The sequence below is a fragment of the Triturus cristatus genome, chromosome 2_2, assembly GCF_964204655.1.
Source record: "Triturus cristatus chromosome 2_2, aTriCri1.1, whole genome shotgun sequence".
Taxonomy (NCBI): domain Eukaryota; kingdom Metazoa; phylum Chordata; class Amphibia; order Caudata; family Salamandridae; genus Triturus; species Triturus cristatus.
The window spans coordinates 352,029,844-352,054,516 of record NC_140582.1 but is presented as its reverse complement, the minus strand read 5'-3'; the positions used below and the strand labels follow the sequence as shown (position 1 = coordinate 352,054,516).

Genomic DNA, 24,673 nt, shown 5'->3' with positions numbered 1-24,673 from the left:
GCGCCACCCATGCGCACTGACGTCAGTTCTGTACACAACGTTCCGCACCAGGAACGCAGAGCCATGCAAGAAACTGACCATTGGTGCCATGAAACTAGGGCCCTGAAAGGGGATGACCTTAACCCTAGAATCAGTTCGCAGAACAGGGAGGATGGGTGGGGCGGTAAGGAATCTATCACTAACTAATGTCTCTTACAGATATATCGTTACACAAGTAGTAACTTGTGCATCTGAAAGACACACATTAGTGATAGATTCCCTGCCTTAGAATAGATACCCCAGCAATACCAACCCCGGTGGTGGGTCTGCAAACAGATCACACCAGAAAGTCACGGAGAACAGAACTGCCAAAGAAGCAGTCTCTCCGGACCGGACTGTCAAGGCAGTAATGCTTGGTAAACGAGTGCAGCGATGTCGTACTTTAGAATTTGGGACCGCGTAGGAGGCAGGGCCCTACCCCTCCCGGTATTAGTAAACCGCGAATGGTTAATGCGGTATGTACAAGTGCTTTGTGTAACGTTTTAGCTATGAATGCACTGTGTATACGCTATTATACATCACTACGTGGGTTCCATTTTAGAGCGGTGGCCATCTTATGGTTGCCCTCACATAGGCTACATAGCATGAAGCGAATACGGGCCTTTTAGAGCACATGTGCCTTTCTTTGACTTTTCTGTGACCTGGGCAGCTTGGCTCCGCTGCCCCAGGTCAAACTGGTCCCACGAGTTCCCTGTCCTCTGGCCACCTGTGATTAGCATCAGGGCTTGACACACCATAAAGTCTTTTCATCCTACACAAGCCTCCAGCTAATCTCTTTCGCACCTGACTGTTCCTGCTTTATGGCTTGTTTTCCAAACAGGAGATGCTCATGTTTATTGGGGCCTATCGATATCTGATGTGGGATCTGAGCCTTGCTGGGTAAATAATTACGGGCTGGCTTAACTGGAATGTGGGATGGTCATCATGACTCTGCCTTTTCGTTTGTAATGTATACATGTAATGGCCATATCGTAAACTAAGGAATGTATGCCTGAAGCAGGATATTCTGTATTTAAGAAGAAGCCCGTTTCTGTGATTTTTAGCAGTCTCCTGAGAACATACACGCTGTTGTACTTCTAGGATACCTGTAATTGGTCTGCAGCCAATAAACTGATCTTTGACTTCACCCAGAAGACTCTGTTTCTGTAGGTCTCAAACAGGAAGAACCCCGAAGTCATAGGGTGTGTTCCCCTGCACCGCTGGGCTTAAAATACCCAGTACTTCAGCGAGGCCCACGTAGCTGCCTTACAAATGTCCTGCAAGGGGACGCCACATCCCAAGGCAGTAGTGGCTGCAGTTGCCCTGGTAGATTGGGCACGCAGCCCCACAGGAGGCTCCTTCCGAGCCAAGGAGTAACATGCTTTGATGCACCGAACGACCCACCGAGAGATGGTCCGTTTGTGCACAGCCCGACCTTTTTTGGCGCCCACGCAGCCAACAAAGAGCTGGTCATCCACCCGGAACTGCTGTGTACGTTTTAGATAGAAAGCGAGCGCATGTTTTGGGTCCAGACGGAGGAGCCTCTCTTCCTCCCTCAAAGGATGCAGAAGCCAAAAGAAGGTAGGCAAAGTGATGGTCTGCCCGATGTGGAAGGGCATGACTACCTTTGGCAGAAAAGAAGGACGGGTCCTTAACACCACCTTGTCCGGATGAACAGAAAGGAAAGGAGGTTTGGAAGAAAGAGCCTGGAGCTCACTCACTCTTATGGCAGAGGTGATAGCGACCAGGAAGGCCGTCTTGAGAGTGAGAAGAAGCAAAGGACAGGTATGAAGGGGCTCGAAGGGAGCGCACATCAGATATGTCAAGACAAGGTTTAATTCCCACTGAGGCATTATGAACGGCACGGGAGGAAAGGTGTGCGTAATGCCTTTTAGGAAACGGTTAACAACCGGGGACTTAAAAAGAGAAGGCTGATCTGGAAGCAGTTAAAAGGCGGAGATGGCCGAAAGATAACCTTTGATAGTGCCCAGAGCAGAGCCCAGCTGGGCCAAGGAAAGAAAGAACAGAAGGACTTCGGAGAGAGGGGCAGAAAGGGGGATCCACAGTCTTTGCTGTGCACCATGCCACAAACTTGTTCCATCTGCAGGCGTATACAGTTTTAGTGGAGGGATGCCTGGCTGCCAGAATGACATCACAGACTTCGGGAGGAAGATCGAAAGCTGTCAACTGCCGCCGCTCAATCTCCACGCATGGAGGTGGAGGCTGGACATGTTCGAGTGGAGGACTGTCCCCTTCTGCTGCGACAGAAGATCCTCCCTAAGAGTCAGTCGGATCGGGGGATCGATCACCATGCTGAGTAGCTCGGCATACCAGTATCTTCGTGCCCAATCCAAAGCCACAAGGATGACTTGGGCCCGGTGGCGCCGAATCTTCTTCAGCACTCTGGGCAGAAGTGGTATAGGGGGAAGGCGTACAACAGACCGCAACTCCACTCGCGACGAAAAGCGTTGCAGAGCGAGTGCCGCCTTGGAAATTCCAACACATAGAACTGATGACATTGCGCTTTCTCTTCGGTGGCGAATAGATCTAACCAAGGATTTCCCCACTGCAGAAAGAGACCTTGTGCCACTTCCAAGAGCCGATGCCATTCATGATCCATCAAGCACAGGCGGCTGAGTTCGTCCGCCCTGGCGTTCAGAGAACCTGCCAGGTGGTGAACCACCAAGGTAATGCCTTGATGTTCCAGAGGCACAGAGCCTCCTGACAGTGTCCAAGACCCCACCCCGCACTGCTTGTTGTAATACCACATGGCGTTTGTGTTCTCCGTGAAAACCTGGACTACAATTCCCCAGACAGAGGGAAGGAATGCCTTCAGTGCAAGACGGATCGCCCGAAGCTCCAAAAGGTGGATGTGGAGCTGGGCCTCCGCCGGAGATCAGAGGCCTCTGATCTCTGCCTCTCCCAAGCGGCCTCCCCATCCCAGGAGTGATGCAACCGTCACCACTGTGTGCTCCGGTTGGGGAAGGCAGAGGGATCTGCCATTGACCCAATCGCAATTCATGAGCCACCACTGCAATTGTCGTGCAGTGCCCTCCGAGATCTGGACATAATCGGAGAGGTTGCCCTGATGTTGCGCCCACTGGAACTTCAGGTCCCACTGCAGAGCCCACATATGCCATCTGGCATGTCACATTAGCAGGATGCAGGAGGACATCAGGCCCAGAAGCCAGAGGGTCATCCTAACTGAAACCCAGGATAGAGACTGAAAGATCGGAATCATAGCCTGAATATCCCGGACTCGCTGCTTGGGAGGATAAACCCGAAACCGTGTCTAATCCAGAACCGCTCAGATGAAGGGGATCTTCTGAGAGGGACTCAGGTGGTACTTCGGCACGTTAATGGAGAACCGCAGCAAATACAGGAGGTCGGCCGTAGTCTGAAGGTGGTTAACGACTGCCTGGGGCGAGCCCGCCTTCAACAACCAGTCGTCGAGGTAAGGGAAGACTGACACCCCCAACCTGTGCAGGTGAGCTGCGACTACAGCCATCACCTTCGTGAACACCCGAGGGGTGCTGGTAAGGCCGAAGGGGAGCACAGCAAACAAAAAATGCTCCTGGCCTACCGTGAACCGCAGGTAACGCCAGTGGGCCGGCAGGACGGGGATGTGAAAATAGCGTCCTGCAAGTCCAACGCTACCATCCAGTCTTCAGGGTTGAGGGCAGCCAAGACCTGAGCCAGAGTCAACATCTTGAACTTCTCCTTCCGGAGGAAGCGATTGACGTTCCTGAGGACCAAGATGGGGCGCAGACCCCCCTTTGTCCTTCTTGGGGACCAGAAAGTAGTGGGAATAACAACCACGTCCTACTTCTGCCCAGGAACGCGCTTGATGGCCCCCTTGGCCAAGAGGGCTGTAACTACCTGCTGGAGAAGCAGCAAGGGATCCCCCGACATCCGGTGGCACCGAGGTGGCATGGCGGGAGAGGAGGACTGAAAGGGAAGAGAATAACCCCCGCGGATGATCTGCAACACCCACTTGTCCGATGTGATGTCGCACCAGTGGTGGAGGTGGTGGCGGATCCTGCCACCCACCGGCGTGGGGTGCTCCACAAAGCTCGGAATAGGAAGGTTTAGAGGTAGAAGTAGCGGGGGAAGAGGTGGACTGCCCCCCACGCTGATTCCCAGAGCCGCCCCTGCGGAAGCCGCATCCGTGCTGAGGCTGGTTCTGCACAGGCTTGTTGAAGGAACGTGCCTGGGTGCCACCGGCCTTGGCCACGAAAGGAACGAAACCCAGGAGTGGCTGGGCTCTTAGTGGAAAGACCCAAGGACTTGGCCGTGGCCCGCGAGTCCTTAAAGCGCTACAGCGCACTGTCGGCCTTATCGCCAAACAGGCGAGTGCCATCAAAAGGCATGTCCATGAGCGAGCTCTGGACGTCAGGCGAGAACCCAGTAGATCGCAACCAGGCGTGGCGACGCAGCACCACAGTCGTAGAAATCGCCCTGCCCAACGAGTCAGCGGTGTCCAAACCACACCGAACGGCGAACTTAGCCGCATCCTTACCCTCAGCAACCACCTGGGTAAGCACAGCATGGACCTCCTCAGGACACTGAGGTAACACCTGAGCAACCGTGTCCTACACCGCGTAGGAATTACGGGCCAACAAGCTGGCGGTGTTCACTGACCGCAGCCCCAAGCTGGCTGACGAGAACAACAGCTTACCAAACTGCTCCAGCTTCTTAGAGACCTTATCCGGTGGAGCCGTGGGAAAGGCACTCTGCGACGTCAAGGCCTGGATGACCAGACTCTCAGGCGTGGGAGGAGTGGTCAGAAATGCGGGGTCACCAGGCGCCGGGCGGTAACGCCTGGCAACATTCTTAGCCACAGGGGCCCCTGTGGCCGGCCGCGACCAAGTGCCGAACATGACATCCATGAGGGCGTCATTGAAGGGAAGCAGTGGCTCCGACGAAGTAGACGCTGTCTGGATCACCTCAGTAAGGTTAGTTTTGAGGGCCACCATGTGAAGATCAAGGTTGAGGACCTCAGCAGCCCGACGGAGCACCATCGTGTAGGAAGCGCCCCCCTCCATCGTAGGTGGGGGAGAGGCAAACCCCGGGTCAGAAGAGACATCGAGGTCGCCGGCGTCCTCCAGATCGTCCACCTAGTCCTGCTCGGAGTCACATTGACGGGCAAGAGGGTCCTCGGACGCCTCCCAGTCATCCTCCACCTCCGTTGAAAAAGGAACCAGTCGCGGAGGCAGAGCCGGAGAAGGGACATACGGCGCCGTGAACGGCCGGCGCCGTCTCCCAATGCGGATCCCAGGTAGGAACGAAATGGTCCTGGAACCAGGGCAAGGGTGGAACGAACGGCACCCACTGCGGCGCCGGAGGTGGAGCGGAGGGCAGCGCTGGGGCCAGAGCTGGCAGCGCCGGACCTCGTGGCGCCGGGGTCGGAGCCAGCAGCGTAGGATCCTGTGGTGCCGAAGCAGGATCCGCCGGCGGCGCAGACGGGCCAACAGGATCTGGACACGGGACCGCAGGGCCCGAAGGCGCGCCGGCGGGAGCCAGAAACCTAAAAAGGCGGCCCATGGTGGCAAGAAACTCTTGCACCTGTTCGGGAGTCGCCGATAAACCCGGGTAAGGCGGGTAGGCCGCGGGACTCCCAGGCTTCAAGGGAGCCGGAGGGGCAGAACCCCTGTCTCCCTCGTCCGCATCCGAAGACCGACTGGGAGACGTCGGAGAGCGAACACGCTTCTTCGACTCCTTTTTATGTCGTCACTTACCGGAATCAGAGGGCGAAGTCTTGGAGCCCGATAAGCGACGACTGCGGCCACGCGAGCGGTCCCGGGAACGGTCCCTGGACCGGGAGCAGCGTTGGGACGAGTGCCGGACCTCCAGCAGCTTCCGGCGCCGCTCCCTCAAGGCCTTCGGGCCATGGCTCGACAGTCCCTACAGGACCGGGAGTCATGTTCGGTCTCCAGACAGTAGAGGCAAACATCATGGGGGTCCGCCACCAACATGTTGCGACAGCAGGCCCCACAAGACTAAGAGCCAGGCATCCCTACATGCACCAGGAGAAAAAAGGGAGAGACAAAAATTCTCAAAAGGGTAGCCAAAAAGTAACTAAGGTATGTGCTCTATCCAGATCTGCGCTTGCTGGAGCGGAAAAAGAAAGAACTGACGTCAGCTGTACTATACATGCCAAAAAATGTTTTGCTTACAAAGATCAGCTATACCTGCAAGTGTCCGGGACATCTATGGGGGCTACATTTGCCCCCAGTCTGGCTTGTATTTACGTGGGCCAATTCGAGACCGGCCACGTCCTACATCGCAATAATCCCTTCCAGAGGAATATTGTCCTCTGGAGGCGATATATTGACGATGTTTTGTGTATATGGACGGGATCAAGGACTGATCTGGATGAATTCCTCGTGTGGCTCAATAGCCTGGACGAATGCCTGAAATTCACATGGACCATCAGTGATACGGCAGCCACATACTTGGATTTGGACATCAGGGCGGAAAATCATAAACTTGTCACTAACGTCCATCAAAAACCTACCGACAAGAATTCCCTGCTGCATTACAGATCCTACCACCCCAGGGCCTTGAGAGACAATCTGCCCGTGGGACAGTTTTTGCGGTACCGCAGGAACTGTTCATCCACAGAGGAATTTGTCACACAAGCTGAAGCCCTATCTTGTAAACTGGAGGAACGATCATACCCCACGAAGATAATCAAACAAGCCAGGAAACGAACCCTGAACACTCCCAGAGCTGCTCTTTTGGAAAGAACACCTAAAACCAAAGGGGACTGCATCCCGGTGGTCACAACCTTCGGTCCCTTGTCCACCAAAGTTAGACAGGTAATCAGGAAACACTGGCCCCTGCTCAATACTCCGAATATGACGATGCCACATCCACGATTTGCCTTCAAGCGGTCCACTAACCTGCGTGACCGCTTAGTGCATTCACGACCCCAGTTTAAGACCAAGGACACTGGCATCCCGCCAGGGCACTACCAATGCGGCGGATGTACAGTGTGCGAACTCACCACCCCTACCAAAAGTGTCATCTTGGTAGGTGGCAAGACCTGGCACTTGAACACATTCAGTAACTGCAACACAAATAATGTCATCTATAGACTGACGTGTCCCTGTGGTTTGCAGTATATTGGTCTCACCACACGCAAAGTAAAGATCAGAGTACAGGAACACCTGAGTACCATCAGGGTGGGAAAACTGACCACGAAATTGGTCCAGCATTTCCTGGCAGCCGGACATAACCCAAGAGATATACGCTGGGTGGTACTGTAGCAAGTGTTTGGTGACACCTACAACATGGAAGCCAGGCTATCGACCAAGGAGGCTCGTTGGATTTACCAAGAGAAAGCAGACCAACAGGGCCTCAACGATTTCATTGAGTGGGGTAAGGTAGCACAATAAGGCAGTACACCTATTACCTGTGGTGGGTAGCATCACATAAGGCTGATTATCACGCATATATAGAATCACTTACCAGCTGTACTATACATGCCAGAAGTCTATACATGAGCAGATGGGTGTATACATGAGGTTAGTGACTCTAGCGCATTTTTGACCCATTTTTGACAGCCCTCGTGGTGTGGGCGCATGTGACTGCAGTTGAAGTGCATCTTTGTTTGGTTGATCTTTTTGGACCGTTCTTTGCAGTGGTGCTCAGGGTCCCTGCGGATATTAGTCTGAGAGGTCAAGTTTATACCACACCATACCCTAGATATAACAAGGGAGACATTAGGTGTAGTGGAGTCAGTACGGGCGGTTTACACAATATGGCCGCCAGCACCTTCAGTAAACAACTGCGCATGCGCGTATCACAGCGCGCGAGACGCATTTAAGCAGGAAGTAGTCTTCCCGTCCGTGATGGAGGATGAGCTACGTCCGGACGATCAGGCTGACGAGGTAAGATCACAATGGGTGATTACAGGAACAGGCCCTACCCGTACATACTAATGAGGGGTGTATTCCTATTCTGGAGTTAGCATGTGGCAAGCGCTAACCGAAGGACTGTTTAGCATTGGGGTAGGCTTGGTTTCCCTAAGAAGTAGGCAGTCGCAGCACTATGAACACACTTAGAGCAGCGCAGCTATCGAATATCAAACCTATGGACATGCAATGATACGGAATATGTATTGAAGCTATTAATATAATCTGGGGAATACTATAATGCTGTTATCATCGCTGTTTCCTGAAAACATGAAATTATGGCTTATCAATAAGAGTGGACAATTGACACATGAGCAGATGGGACTAGATAGTCCATATCGGGGTACTTTAATAACTGTATGCATCTTTGTGCCCTTCTAGAAACGTGGTTCCGCAGCCGCTGGGCAAGCAGTCCAGGTTTTTATGACATCACATACATCCACACATACCAAAGGTTCAGGTATGCTGACCGACATCATCTGTGATGGTAAATATGAACGTCAGTTGTGGTGCAGGCACCGTAGTGGATGAGCAGTTGCTCTCATGTACTTGTGAAGGACCCGTATTGACCATATAGGTGACATACTGAGTGTGTGTTTTTAATTGTGTTTCCCCCAGGTGCTGACAAACAAATCGCTGGTCTGAACTAGCGACGCAGAGAGACCAGTCGACCCTAGCCCTGAAGAAGTTGCCGCTAAATTTCATTGGGCAACGAAACATGTTGGTTTTAATGAGCAGCTACACAGCACAGAATAAAGTTTCACATAGCTAGTGTAGTGCTGCTCGGTTTTAATTGGAGTGACTTGGGTCCTGATCAGACTCAGTCTCCCCGCTGTTGGGTCGACATTTCCTCTTTCTTTCTACACAATTAGACACATGTCACTATATGAATTGTTTTCTAGACACTAGATATTAGGATTAGTATGAGGTTTCCAGCACTCCTTCCTTCTTTTTTTCTGTTTTGGCGGCAGTAGCCTATGATGATAACAGGAGGTAGTAGGCGAGTACCTGTCTACACAACCTCGTTGGGGCTGCTTCCGTGAGGCACTGCCGCCCTTTCACACCTTTTTTGCTCTGTACTTTTGGCTTTACTATCAACAGTACTTCACAGCACACCAGTTGAGGGAAACACATAGACACATAGGAGCTTCCCTTTTCATAGACTGGAATAATAGACACGGTCTGTGTATAGTATCAGATTTCCACTTACGTGGCAGAAACACAAGAGGTTTTGAGTGAGACAGGGACATCAATTATTGGGTGCCCAGAGCAAAAACAAATATAATAATATTAATTTCTTTCCCGGGGTAGGTCTTTTTCTGTTATATGGTGTGAGAAGTTGGCCTGATGTATGATGTCACTAGTTCTAGTGTACACCTTATATCAGTCCAAACAACCCTTATGGTGATTGGTTGTAAAGTCAACCTTATTTACCAGCTATCCTAGTGGTAGCATGGACAAGAGCAGTCTTAGGCTAAACTCTGAATGGCATGTAAAGCCAGCTGTGATACCATATATAATCCCTTGAATACCAAATGAAAGGACACCACAACAGATATATATATATATAAAATAAAGTGTATTTATTCTAGTCCAACCCTCAGCACTCTTTATGAGATTCGAGGTAAGTACAACACAGTCTTATTCAAGCATACATTAAGTCACACAGGTAAGTAATACAGTTAGGCCCTAGGGGCCACGCAAACCATATACTAAAGAAGTGGTATAAGGACCACTGTCACGGAAATAGGATAGGCCTAGGGAATCGCTGGGGCTACACTACACTACCAACAGTTAGGAAGTGGGAGGCCCACGGGATTCAGGTGCAGAGTGGAAACACTCACGTGTAATGCGTATAATCGATAGAAATAGTACAGTTCTGAAATAAGCAGTTTAAGGACACTTCTGAAGCAGCTAGAGAGTCGAGACTCGGAAACTAGACCCTAGGATAGTCAATACCCTTGTGAGCACCGAAGTACCCAAGTTACCTAGCCCACGGGCTGCGGGTGCATAGGTGTGAACTTGCGTCAGGTTTCGTCGTGGACTTCTATGGATGCCTGAAGGAAAGTTGCTGACAGGCAGTCAGTGAAGAGTGTCCAGTGGATCCCAAGGCATGGATCAAGAAGGAAGGAAACCTGCAAGCAGAAGGGACAGAGTCAAGGTCACTAGCCAGTGACCACGTGGAACCAGGAAGGAACCAGGCGATGTCATGAAGATTGCAGGTGAAGGGTGAAGCTTGTCGCTGCAGCCACGGGTACAAGGAGGCGTCGAGGACGACCAGGACCAGGAGGCGAGCTGTCCCACGAAGGCTCTTGCTGTCGGCGGCGTCGAAGTCGAACTAGGACTCACCAAGCCTTGGCAAGCGGAACCCACGAAGAACGGAGGACTTGCTTCTGGTGCAGACCAGGAAGGTCTGGGGTGCTTCTCTTTTGCAAAGAAGCGGGAGCCAGTCTGGAGGAGCCAAACCAGCAGTGAAGATTTCAAGGTGAGTCGTCACAAAGGCCGCTAGCCAACGGGCAAGCAACCGGACAGAAGCGGCAAGCAGGAAAATGCAGAAGGGCCCCACGCAGGACTCGTGGAGTGTGGGGGGCTGATCTTCGGTGCAGATGGTGCTTGGGGTTGGGGCTTCTCAATCCCCGGTGCACAACTTCGAGGGTGCCTCAGAAGCTGCGCTGGAAGATACTCGCCACTTTTCCCAGATAGCCGGTCCCACGTCTCTCGTCGCCTCCACGGATCTCAGCTCGGCTGTGGATGTGGATCAGGGTCGGAGAAGTCTGGAAGTCAAGGCTCTGGTCGGGCTATGCAGTCGGTCCCTCGTAGAACTTCAGCAAAGCAAAGGGTAAGTCTCTTGATGGTGCCTGTTTGCACAGGGTAGCCACTCCTTGGCCACAAGGGAGATTCTTCAGTCTTCTTCTTTCGTCGAATGTCGAAGGTCCAGAGTTTCTGTTCAACTTGCAGGTTCAGGATAATCTAATCTCCTGGGGCCCAGCTACCACTTTTATACTAATCTGGGGGGCTGGGTTGCCTGCTAGGTCACGCCTTCTGGGTGGGACCTGGGAGGGGTGTGGTTACACCCCCTTCCCTTTCTCCAGTTTCGCGCCAGGACTGGGGCTGGAGTGCCCCAGCACCGGTTTGAACTTGACTATGCATGGGACACCTTGTGTGCCCCAGGCATGTCTCATTCCTTTCAGCCCTCCCTGCCCCAATACACTAAAGTCTGTCTGGGGAGGTGCTAGCACCTCCCCAAGCAGGAAACCTATTGTCCAAGCCTCCCTTGCCGGGATCACTCCCAGCAGCAGGAGGTCAGACTCGTGTCTGTGGCAGCAGCATCCATTTTGTGATGCTGAGGCTTTGGTTAGAGTTAAACAGCAAAGTAGGATTTTAACATATCTCTCCCTCTAGAAGGGAGGAATAATATCCTCATCACCTGAAATGGGATGGGGGTATTATTCCACAGCGTTAGACACCTTACACGACATGTTTTGATAACGCCAAACCATAGTTACCATAACCGTTTAAGATTATAAGGCACTTTAAGAGTATATGGTAGGCTATATCATAGAACAGCTATAAGGACATGGTTCCGAAAGCTGCAGACAGGCTCAGCTCATGCTAGAGCACCATCTCACATGTTACCAAGCACTCTGCCTCCAGGATTGTTAAGGCCTGCCATAGGAGTGGCTGATAGGTACACATGTGTCTATTTTAAGGTTAGATATAGGTATACTATATCTAAGCAAGGGGTGAGTACACGACCTTGCCCCAGCTGAGTGATCAGCCAGTTGTGTCCGATTGGAAGGCCAGACCAGGGGTGGCATAATACATGCTGCAGCCCCTGGGAGGCCTAGGGTACACCTATGCCCTGGGTACCTAGGGTACACTGTACAGGGTCCAATAAGGTGATCCTTACCAATTGGTGAAGTACCTAGGGTATATGGAGTCCATTTTAAAGAGAGAGCAGACAGCCTGAGACCCTGAATGGCAGGATCTCAGGCCAACTAAGTTGAAAAACCAGCTAAAAACTAGGCAAAAAGTTGGGGGTAACCATAGTCAGATATCCACCTTCCTACAGTGCTCTGCTAGCGTAACCACAAAACTGACTGACTCTTGACCTGTCACTCACTGCCCAATTCAGAGTGGCCGACTGGTCCATCAAAGGTTCCCCAGTGCTCCTAAGCAAGAATACACCGTTGGTTGAACCTGCCGGACTCCACGTCGACGCCTGCAGCCTCTGCATGATGACGCACCCCCCCAAAGCCCCCCTTCTGGTAAGCTGTTTCCTGGCGTCAAAGGACATCACATAATTCAGAGCCCCTGGGCCTTTGGAGAGATCAACTTATGATGTCTGTGAGAAGTTGGCCTGATATATGATGTCACTAGTTCTAGTGTACACCTTGTATCAGTCCAAACAACCCTTATGGCGATTGTTGGACTTGGCCCTTTTTGCAGGGTCATCCCTAAACTTTTTGCCTTCCTCCGGTATTTTTTCTGACCTGGTGTTGGCTGTTTTATGACTGTGGGCACCTTACCACTGCAGACCAGTGCTAAGGTGCATATGCTCTCCCTATGGTAAAATGTATACATTGATTGATATTCATGATTGGTTTATTGGATTTACTGTCAGTCCCCAGTAAAGTGCACCAGGAGTGCCAGGGCTTGTGAATGCCAATGCTGGTTTTTGGGCCTGCAGCGCTGGTTGCGCCACCCACAGAAGCAGCCTTATAAAATGTGTCTAGGGTCTGCCACTGCAGAACCTGCGTGCAGTCTGGTACTGTCATGCTGGCTGGGCAAGTGCACACACTTGCCAGCCTCCAAACCTTCCCTTTGCCTCATGTTAGTCACCCCTATGATAGGCCCACGGGCAGGGTGCATTGTAGGTGTAAGGTAGGACAAGCCCTGAGTGTGTGGCATGCCCTAATAGTGAATTACAGCCATTTTCGTTTTACACTATTGAAGGCTACCTGCTCTCCATAGGCCAGAATGGCCTGCTGGAGTCACTACACGCTGTGACCCCAGTGGACTCATAGAGCATGGTAGAATGTCAAGTTTAGTATGCCTGAATTCAGAATAATAAAATACTTCTTTTAGTAAAGTTTATTTTAATATCCTGCGTTTGTAAATACTACTTTTAGAAAGTTAGTATTTACTGACCTGGCCATTTCAGTCCGCCTCTGCTGTGTGTGTGTGTTCTGCCTAGCAACAGTAAGGAGCAGGGTTGGGGAATCCCCAGAGACAGGCTGGCTGCCAGGTGGTGGGTAGAGAGATTACACCAGGATGGGTGGGAGGAGTACACCTTGACTCTTGAATAGACCTGTGCTCTGCCACCACAAAGCCGGCTCCACCCCCTGTGGGGCGGCTGATGACTCTGCCCTGCTGCTGAAAGGAAAGAGCAGAGTCACCATAACAAAGTGCTCCAGAACTGGACTGAGCCAGGCCCAGGCCCCCTGGCGCTAAAGAACAAAAGAATCACTGTATAAAAGTAGGAGCCTGGCTCCTAAGAAATCAGAATCCTGTTTTACCACAAAGAACCTCTGCCCGACTAGGAGAAGAAGACGCTGGAAGGACTGGCCTGCTGCTTGCCTTGCTGAGAAAGGAGAGGAAGAGACTTGCTGAAAAGACTTTGCTGCTTTGTGCTTTAAACATTCTCCAAGGGCTTGATCGGAGCTTGCCCCCTGAACTGAACCCCAGGACCAGTGGGTTCTTTTGTGCCTTTGCTCGTCCTGAAACTCGAGCCGTATGTGCATCCAGCTGGAGAAAGACTGCACCCCTCATCGCCCCCTCCTAGGGCCGTGACACTCGGGAGCTTGCCTGCCTTTGTTCCCGTGAGAGCCTCGCTCCGACCGGAGTCGCTCTCTGCCCCCGGGCTAGGCTACCTGCTCCTCTGCCACCGTCTGCTACTGGAACGCGTTGAAGCGCTATCGCCCCTCCCGCCGGAATTCCTCTCCGACGATCGTGATCCCCGCCGGGTCAACAGCTGCACGGACTGTGCCCTGTGACCCCCGCTTCGCTATCCCGGACTAGGTTTAGGCCGCGCCGCCCCCGTTGTGGAGACCCCCGCACCGCCGTGCTGAGGGTCGTGGGCCGCGCCTGCCTGAGTGCATGCACCCGCTGAAGTAGGATCCAAAGGTGCTCCCCCTAAGCATCCGATTCGCACTGACCCGTGCCGACTCCCCCAAGAACTTGCCAAGTTCCTCAAGGTTCCAGTACCGGGCTCGGGGCCCACAACGCCTTATTTCCCCGTCATCAGGAGCCGATCGTGCCAGAGGGCTGTGCTTTCTCCAGAGTCCTCCCGGGTGAGTGAGAGCGAGCGCCTACCTCCGTCTTCACCCCTGGGACCTCGAACCCTCTGCCAGGCGCCCTGCTCCCCGTAGCCCCCACCGCACCGCAAACCCATCTCGCCTCCCGTTCTGCCTCCGAGCCGCTGGGAAGAGCCGTACGCGGCGCAGGTGTGCTCACGCCCGATGCGTGAGCCGCGGTAGGGTCCGGGCCGATCTCCGACAGGAGAGGGAGGGAAGCGCGACGAAGCGCACCGAAGGGCTACGATTGGCCTAAATCACCTGTAAGTACTGGAACCACAAGTAACATTTCCAAGAGACTACAAAGTATCCATTTGAAACTGCAAACAAAGAACATTTGCCTGCTTTACAATCTGGTGGCATAGACAAAACGTTATTGGTCTTGTGATAAGTCTGCGGATATATATCCCTATTTTTACATAAAGAGAGTATTTTTCCATATCCAAACCTGGTGTCCATTTCTGGGGGGGATTGATGTATTTACTGTGTGTTTGATTACAACTGCTTAACTGACTAACGCCTGGAGAATAGCCTTGGCTGCTCACGCCACACACCTAGAGGGTGAGCAAGGGTCATTCAAAAGGGGTTATCCTGCGCCCTGACGTAGAGGAGAGAGTCCCTGCTTGACACAAGGGCATCCTTGCGCCAACCAGAGACTCCCAAGTCTAACAGCGATTGGTTGTAAAGTCAACCTTATAGACCAGCTATCCTAGTGGTAGCATGGACAAGAGCAGTCTTAGGCTAAACTCTGTATGGCATGTGAAGCCAGCTGTTATACCATTAGAATCCCTTGAATACCAAATGAAAGGACACCACACCAGATATATATAAAATTAGAATGTATTTATTCTAACATATACCCTCAGCACTCTTTATGAGTTCAGAGGTCTAAGCACAACAATTTCTTAAGTAGCATACGTTAAGTTACACAGGAAAAATACAGTTAGGCCCAGGGGCCACGCAAACCATATACTAAGAAAGTGGTATAAGTACCACGTCACGAACAGGGAGTAGGCCTAAGGAATCGCTGCGGCTAGACTTCCCTACCAACAGTTAGGAAGTGGGAGGCCCACGGGAAGCGTGTGCAGTGTGGAAACACACACGCGGGTTACATTAAAGTCAATGGGAATGTAACAGTTAGAAATAGGAAGAATAAGGACACTTCCGAAGTAACTAGGAGGAAGCAACTAAGGACTTAGACACTTGGATAGTCAATATCCACTGGAGCACCGGAGTACTCGCGTTACCTCACCCACAGGAGACGGGTGCATAGGTGTGAAGATGTGTCGGGTGTCGTCGCTGGATCCTATGGATGCCTGAAGAACAGATGCTGGCAGGCGGCCAGGAGGAAGATGTCCGGTGGGTCAAAGGATGGATCTTGAAGGAAGAACACCTGCAAGCAGAGGGGACAAAGTCTGGGACTAGCCAGTGACCGTGTGGAGCCAGGAAGGAACCAGGCGATGTCGTGCAGAACACAGGTGATGTCTTGAAGCTTGTCTCTGCAGCTGCGTGGACCAGGAGGCGTCGAGGACGACCAGAACCAGGGTACGGGCTGTCCCACGAAGGATCTTGCTGCTGGCGGAGTCGACGTCCCGATTGGAGTCAACAAGCCTTGGAAAAGGCAACCCACGCGGAGATGGAAATTCGCTTCAGGTGCAGACCAGGAAGGTCTGAGGTGCTTCTCTTTCACAGGGAAGCAAGGGCCAGTCTGGAGGAGCCAAACCAGCGGTGTAAAGTCAAGGGTTCGTCGTCACTGAGGCTACTAGCCAACGGGCAAGCAAAAGGACAGACGTGTCGAGCAAGAAAATGCAGAAGGGCCCCACGCAGAACTGGTGGAGTGTGGAGGGCTGATCTTCAGTGCAGATGGTGCTTGGGGTTGGGGCTTCTCAATCCCCAGAGCACAACTTCGAGGATGCCTCAGAAGCTGCGCTGGAAGATACTCGCCAATTTTCCCAGGTAGCCGGTCCCACGTCTCTCGTCGCCTCCACAGATCTCCGCTTGGCTGTGGATGTGGATCAGGGTCAGAGAAGTCTGGAGGTCAAGGCGCTGGTCGGGCTCTGCAGTCGGTTCCTCATAGAACTTGGGCAAAGCAAACGGCAGGTCGTTTGTTGGTGCCTGTTTGCACAGGGTGGCCACTCCTTGGCCACAAGGGAGATTCTTCAGTCTTCTTGTCGTCGAATGTCGAAGGTCCAGAGTTTCGTGTCTAGTTTCAGTTCAGGATAATCCAAAGTCCTAGGGACTCAGCTCCCACTCTTATGCTAATCTGGGGGGCTGGGTTACCTGCTAGGTCCCTCCTATGGGTGGGACCAGGGAGGGGGGTGGTTACACCCCCTTCCCTTTGTCCAGTTTCGCGCCAGGACTGGGGCTGGAGTGCCCCAGCACCGGTTTGAACCGGACTATTCATGGGACCCCTTGTGTGCCCCAGGCAGTGTCTCGTTCCTTTCATCCCTCCCTGCCCCAATACACTAAGCCCTGTCTAGGGTGGTGCTAGCACCTCCCAAGGCAGGAAACCTATTGTCCAAGCCTCCCTCGCTGGAAGGACTTCCAGCAGCAGGAGGTCAGACTTGTGTCCGTGGCAGCAGCATCCATTTTGTGATGCTGGGGCTCTGGTTAACTTCAACCGGGTAGTAGGTCTTCAACATGTCTTCTCCCTCTAGAAGGGGGGAATACTATCCTCATCGCCAGAAATGGTGTGGGGGTGGTATTCCAAAGTGTTAGACACCTTACACGACATGTTTTGATACAGCCAAACCATAGTTACCATAACCGTTTAGGATTATAAGGCACTTTAAGAGTATATGGTAGGCGATATCATAGAACAGCTATAAGGACATGGTTCCGAAAGCTGCAGACAGGCTCAGCTCATGCTAGAGCACCATCTCACATGTTACCAAGCACTCTGCCTCCAGGATTGTTAAGGCCTGCCATAGGAGTGGCTTACAGGTTACCCATGTGTCTATATATAAGGTAGGTATAGGGATACTATACCTAAGCAAGGGGTGTTTACACGACCTTGCCCCAGCTGAGTGATCAGCCAGTTGTGTCATGATGGGAGGCCAGCCAGGGGTGGCATAATACATGCTGCAGCCCCTGGTAGGCCTAGGGTACACCCATGCCCTGGGTACCTAAGGTACACTGTACATGGCCCTATAGGGTGATCCTTACCAATTGGGTTATGTACCTAAAGTACATAGTATGAATTTAGAGAGAGAACAGCTGAGCTGTGGGTCTGATTAGCAGGCCCACAGCCATATCTAAGTCGAAAACCAGTGAAGCAAAAGCAAAAAGTGGGGGTGACCATAGGAAGCAGACCCTACTCTCCTACAGCAATACCCTTGCGCGTCGCTAGGCGTCGTCTGCGGCTCCGCGTCCGTCGCCTTGATCGCCGGGATGACATCATCGGAGTACTTAAACGCCGCCCCTCGCACGCGGACATCAGTTCTTGTACATAGCTTTCCGCGCCAGGAACGCAGAGCAATGTAAGAAACAGACACTGGTGCCATGAATCTAGGGCCCTGAAAGGGATGACCTTAACACTAGATATCAGTTCGCAGAACGGGGAGGATGGGTGGGGCGGTAAGGAATCTAACCAACTATTGTTTCTTACAGATATATCGTTACCGAAGGTAAGTAACTTATTCATCTAGTTAGATTCCTTACCTTAGAATAGATACCCCAGCAATACCAAACCCGGTGGTGGGTCTGCGAACCAAGATCACACCAGGAAGTCCTGGAGAATGGAACGGCCAAAGAAGCGGTCCCTCCGGACTTGGCTGTCCAGGCAGTAATGCTTAGCAAACGTGTGCAAGGCCCACGTTGCTGCCTGACAAATGTTCTACAGAGGGACTCCCCGTCCCAGGGCAGTGGCAGCCGTTGTGGCCCAAGTGGAATGGGCCCTCAGCCCCACAGGAGGTTCCTTCTTAGCCAAGGAATAACAGGCCTTAATGCACAAAACGACCCACCGAGAGATGGTCCGCTTGTGCACTGCCCGCCCCTTCTTAGCGCCCACGTAGCCAACGAAGAGTTGGTCATCCACCCGGAACTGTTTCGTGTGGTCCAGATAGAAGGAGAGCGCACGTTTTGGGTCCAGACGGTGGAGCCTCTTCCTCTTTCGAGGGATGCGGAGGCAGAAAGAAGGTGGGCAACGTAACAGACTGGCCGATGTGAAAGGCAGTAACCACCTTAGGGAGAAAGGAAGGACGAGTCCTGAGAACAACCTTGTCGGGATGGACAGAGAGGAAAGGAGGTTTAGAAGAAAGAGCCTGGATCTCACTCACTCTTCTGGCAGAGGTGATGGCAACCAGGAAAGCAGTCTTAAGAGAGTCAGAAGACGAAGAGGACAAGAATGAAGTGGCTCAAAAAGAGCGCACATCAGATAGGTTAACACCAGGTTCAAGTCCCACTGAGGCATTACGAAAGGGACAGGAGGAAACATGCGAGTAATGCCTTTAAAGAACCCTGCAACAACAGGGGACTTGAAAAGAGAAGGCTGATCAGGAAGCCGTAAGAAGGCAGAAACAACTGAAATATATCCCTTGAGGGTGCCCAGAGCAGAGCCCTGCTGGGCCAGGGAAAGAAGAAAGAGGAGAACTTCAGAAAGAGGGGCGGAAAGGGGATCCACAGGCTTTGCTGTACACCATGCAACAAATTTGTTCCACCTGCAGGCGTATACCGTTTTAGTGGAGGGACGCTTGGCTGCCAGAATGACATCACAGACTTCAGGAGGTAAGTCAAATGGCATCAACTACCGCCGTTCAATCTCCACGCACGGAGGTGGAGGCTGGACAGGTTCGGGTGGAGGACCGTCCCCTGCTGCTGCGACAGAAGGTCCTCCTGAAGAGGCAGTCGAATCGGGGGATCGATTGACAGACTGAGTAGCTCGGGATACCAGTATCTTCGTGCTCAATCCGGAGGCACAAGGATGACTTGGGTCTGGTCGCGCCTAATCTTCTTCAGCACTCTGGGCAGAAGTGGTATAGGCGGAAAGGCGTACAACAGACTTCAATTCCACTCGCGACGAAAATCGTCTCCGAGCGAGTGCCGCCTTGGAAATTCCAACGCGCAGAACTGATGACATTGCGCGTTCTCTTCGGTGGCGAATAGATCTAACCATGGCTCTCCCCATTGCCGAAAGAGGCCTTGCGCCACATCCGAGTTCAGACGCCATTCGTGATCCATCATGCACCGGCGGCTGAGTTCGTCTGCCCTGGCGTTCAGAGAGCCCGCCAGGTGTTGAACAACCAGGGTGATGCCCTGATGTTCCAGCCATGTCCAGAGGCGCAGAGCCATCTGACAAAGGGTCCACGACCCCACCCCGCCCTGTTTGTTGCAATACCACATGGCGGTGGTGTTATCCGTGAACACCTGCACTACACTTCCCCGTACAGAGGGAAGGAATGCCTTCAGTGCAAGCTGGATCACCCGCAGCTCCAATAGTTTGATATGGAGCCGGGACCCCGCCGGAGACCAGAGGCATCTGATCTCCGCCTCTCCCATGTGGCCCCCCCCATCCCAGGAGGGACGCATCCGTCACCACTACATGCTCCGGTTGGGGTAGTGAGAGGAATCTGCCCCTGACCCAATCGCTGTCCGTGAGCCACCACTGCAACTGTCTTGCAGTGCCCTCCGAGATCAGGACGTGGTCGGACAGGTTGCCTCGATGTTGAGCCCACTGGATCTTCAGGTCCCACTGCACAGCCCGCATCTGCCACCTGGCGTGATGTACCAGCAGGAGACCATTAGACCCAGCAGCCGCAGGACCATCCTGACCGAAATTCGGGATAAAGGCTGAAAGATCAGAATCAGAGCCTGAATATCCCAAACCCGCTGTTCTGGATGATAGACCCGAAACAGCGCCGAGTCCAGAACCGCTCCAATGAAAAGAAGCTTCTGGGAGGGACTCAGATGAGACTTCGGCACGTTGATGGAGAACCCCAGCAAATGCAGGAGGTCGGCCGTAGTCTGGAGGCAGGAGACGACTGCCTGGGGCGAGCCCGCCTTCAACAACCAGTCTTCGAGATAGGGGAAGACTGGAACCCCTAATCTGCGCAGATGAGCTGCGACCACCGCCATCAATTTCGTGAAAACCCGAGGGGCACTGGTGAGGCCGAAGGGGAGCACGGTAAACTGAAAGTGCTCGTAGCCTACCGTGAACCGCAGGTAACGCCGGTGGGCCGGCAGGACGGGGATGTGAAAATATGCGTCCTGCAAGTCCAACGCTACCATCCAGTCTCCAGGGTCTAGGGCAGCCAGAACCTGAGCTAAGGTGAGCATCTTGAACTTCTCTTTCCGGAGGAAGGCGTTGATGCTCCTGAGGTCCAAGATAGGGCATAGGGCGTAGGCCCCCTTTGCCCTTCTTGGGAACCAGAAAGTAGTGGGAGTAACAACCCCGACCTACTTCTGGACAAGGAACGCGCTTGATGGCCCCCTTGGCCAAGAGGGCCGTACCTTCCTCCAGCATAAGTTGCAAGTGATCCCCCGACATGCGGAGGTACTGCGGTGGCATGGCTGGAGGGGTCGCCTCGAAGGGGAGGGAGTAGGCCCTTCAGACGATTTGCAGCACCCACCTGTCCGACGTGATGGTACGCCTGTGGAGCAGGTGATGGCGAACTCTGCCTCCCACTGGTGTGGAATGGGCCTGAAAGGTCGGACTAGGTAGGCTTTGAGGCAGTTACTGCGGGGGCACATGTGGGCTGACCGTCTGTCCCCTTGCTCCGCCTCGGCGGAATCCACATCCAATTTGAGGCTGGTTCTGCGGCCTGTGGCTAGACAGACGAGCGGGGGCACCCCTCCCTTGGCCACAAAAGGGGCGAAAAGCGTAAGTATGCGGGCGCGGGCCGAGAGGCCCAAGGACTTGGCCGTAGCCCTGGAGTCCTTAAAGCGCTCCAGCACACTATTCGCTTTGTCGCCAAAAAGGCGGCGGCCATCGAAAGGCATGCCCATGAGGGTGCTCTGGACATCCCCGGAGAAATTCGTGGATCTCAGCCAGGCGTGGCGACGATTCGCCACAGTCGTCGCAATCGCCCTACCTAGCGAGTCCGTGGTGTCAAGCCCACATCGAATTGATTACCGTGCTGCATCCCGCCCCCTCAGCAAGAGCCTGGGTGTGCCGTGCCCAGGCCTCCTCCGGACACTGGGGCAGCACGTCTGCCACCGTAACCCACAAGGAGTGGGTGTAATGGTCCAAAAGGCACGCGGTTTCAATGGACCGCAACCCCAAACTGAGGGAGGAAAACAGCTTCTTCCCAAACTGTTCCAACCTTTTGGATTCCCCATCCGGAGGAGCAGACGGGAAGGCAGTCTGGGACGTAGAGGCCTGGATAACCAGGCTCTCAGGGGTGGGGTGCACTGACAGAAAGCTGGGGTTGCCCGGAGGAGGGCGGTGGCGCCGGGCCACGTTCCGGGCCACAGGAGTGACTGTGGAGGGCTTGGACCAGGTGCCCATCAGAAAGTCAGTGAGTGCTTCATTGAACTGCAGTAGAGGCTCCGAAGAGCTTACTGGCGGTTGAAGCACCTCTGTGAGGAGGTTAGTCTTCACAGCCGCTGCAGGGAGCTCCAGGTGAAGAGCTTCGGCAGCCCTGCGCAGCACCACAGAATAGGTTGCACCCTCCTCCGTAGCCACAGAGGGACGAGAGATGAAGCCAGTGTCAGGTGAAGTATCGAGACCACTGGAATCACCCAGCTCTTCTGCCCAGTCCTGATTAAACTGACACTGCTGTGGCAGAGGGTCCTCGGACCCCTCCCAGTCTCCCCGTCATCCAACTCCTGGTAGACCGATTGAAAAGACGGAGCCGGGCGGTAGATGAGTTGCTCATCCATCGGTGCCGGAGACTGCGCTGGGTGGCGCCGCTCCGACGCCCGACCCGGAGCGGGGCTAAAACTGGGGACGATGTCGTCCGAAGACCGCGCAGAGGGAGGCACCATAGGGGGCGGCGGAGGGGTCGTAAGGTCAACCGGCATCGACTGGGATCCAGGCCTAGATCCCACGGGGGCCTGCAGCGTCGGGACCCAAGTCGACGACGGCGCCGAAGCTGCCGGCCTTCCAAGCGGACCCACGGGGCCCGAAGGCGAGCCGACAGGCCGCGACGACGGAGCGAGACTCCTCATGGCCACGAGGACGTCTCGAACCTCGTCCGGAGTCGCGTTGGGCCCAGGGACCGGAGGGTATGGGGCCGGGGGCGACTCCTGCGCTCCGACAGAGCCACGCGGGTGGTGCCATCCGAACCCTCTGCCGAGTCGCGCGACCGGCGAGGGGAGTCAGAAGAGCGATGCCGCCTTTCCGACTTCTTCTTACTGTGCCTCGACTTACCTGAATGTGAGGACTTCGAACCCGACGAGCAATGATGACATCGGCTCCGCGACCAGTCCCTCGACCTCCTCGACCGGGACCTCGAGCGGTGCAGAGCCGACTGCCGGATCTCTAGGAGCGTGCGGGACCGCTCCCGCCTAGCCTTCGAGGTCAAGGCCCGGCAGTCGGGGCACAACTCGGCATCATGGTCGGCCCCAAGGCAGTAGAGACACAGACGGTGGTGATCCGTAACCAACATCAGTCGGTTACAGGCGTCACACGGCTTGAAACCGGGCATCCCTACCGACACCAGGAGTCGAGGTCGACTCTAAAGATTAACCAAAAAAGTCCAAAAAGTTTAGTCAAAAAGTGACTAAAGGGTATGCTCTTCCCGGATCTGCGCTTACTGGCGCGGACAAAAGAAGAACTGACGTCAGCGCGCAAGGGCAGCGTCTAAGTACTCCGACTACGTCATCCCGGCGATCACGACGCCGACGACGGACGTGGAGTCGCAGACGACGCCTAGCGACGCGCAAGGGTATTGCTGACGAAAAATCTTACTGGATCCAGCCTGACACCTGGGGATATTCTAAGGTAAGGAATCTAACTAACGTGTTTCTTTCAGATAGGGCATTTAAATGACAGGAAAAAGAATCCTTATAGATAATTGCTAGCCCGCCTCCACATTTACCTAATCTATCTAATCGAGAGAGATTATAATTCTGTGGGATTGCATCGACCAAATCAGGTCCTGAAGATTCCTTAGCCCAAGTTTCTGTAATAAATACCCAATCTGGCTTTTGTTGGGAGGCAAATTCTGAATGAAAATAAAAATACATTCCTCAAGACTGCCACCAGAGACAAACAGATGTGCAGAAGAACAGTTTACTTACCTTCGGTAAAGTCATTTCTGGTAGAGACAATCAAACTGTGTGAGAAAGCGGCTCTGTATATACTGTTCCCTAATAGGTACAGGGTGTACAGAGTCCCCAGTCCCCCAGAGGCTGATAGAGGTCAAAGTTAGGTATGACCTTACTCTCAAAAGTGGTAGCTTGGTCGAGCAGTAAGGCAGTACCAGAGGACAGTGTAAAGCATTTATTGTACACACTCATTCAGCAAATGGTTTCACACACTCAATAACTGAACTCTAGGCCAATGATTTATATATATAAAATATATACTTGTTTTATTTTTAGAACCACAAAGGGGATAAAAATATACTTTCTCAGAATGAGAGGTTGCATATAAATACTTTTTGTCTTAAGCAATGAATTTTTGTAAACAGTCACAGTTGGTTGCAATAAACAATCCTATTTCCTAAACATCACAATGCATTGAGCTCAATGGTACATTCAGGTTATTTGTAATAAATTACTTTTCAGATTACTTTTGGAATTCCAGGTCTGGCTCCTAGAACCAGCCTTGGGTCAGTATTCAGAATCAAGTGATGAAAGTCGACTTAGTAACTGTAATGATTTTTAAATAATATTTAGCTATTTCAAAAGTTAGCACTTAGAAAATATTTCAAAGAAAACATTCAATGGATCTCTATGGCAAGAAATTCACATTGCAGGTAGAGTACTTTATCGTTACTTTAGTAATCCAGGACTGGGTGCCTAGACCCAGGACTGGGGTCCTTATCAAAAACAGGTAAGTAATTTCGTTTGCAGAATTGGTACGATTTTAAAAGAATATTTCAAATTTGTAAAAATAGACACTTAGAAGAAATTTCACAGAAAAGCAGACAATGGTTTCCTATGGGAGAAAAATGAGTTAGAGGTAAGTATAGTTGTGAGTACTTTTCAGGGTCAGGGCTGGGCACCAAGATCCAGCACTGGGAGCTCACCCAAGAACAGGTGAGTAAATTCGTTTTTGTCACTTGGCTGATTTTTGGTGAATTTTTACAGTTTTGAAAAGTTCACACTTAGAAGATTTTTGAAGAAAAAGCCAGTCAATGTTACCCTATGAGGAAAATGAAGTTAGCGGTTTACGGGTAAGTACTCGACTGGCAGAGTTGAAATTCCGGGCATAGACTCAGGGGTCCCCCAGTGTCAGGTAGGTACAGTTGGTTCACCCTCAGCGGTTTCAGGACGGCCGGGTGCAGAGTGAGTTAGGCCCAATGTTATCCTATGAGTGATAGGGGGGCCTTGGTT

The 24,673-nt window shown here is 52.7% G+C and overlaps 1 protein-coding gene across 2 annotated transcripts in view; it reads right to left on the bottom strand.

Moving 5' to 3' along the window:
* The window catches only part of CENPE (centromere protein E), a 1,911,253-nt gene that overhangs the window by 1,536,132 nt on the left and 350,448 nt on the right, over positions 1-24,673 (bottom strand). The window lies entirely within an intron of this gene.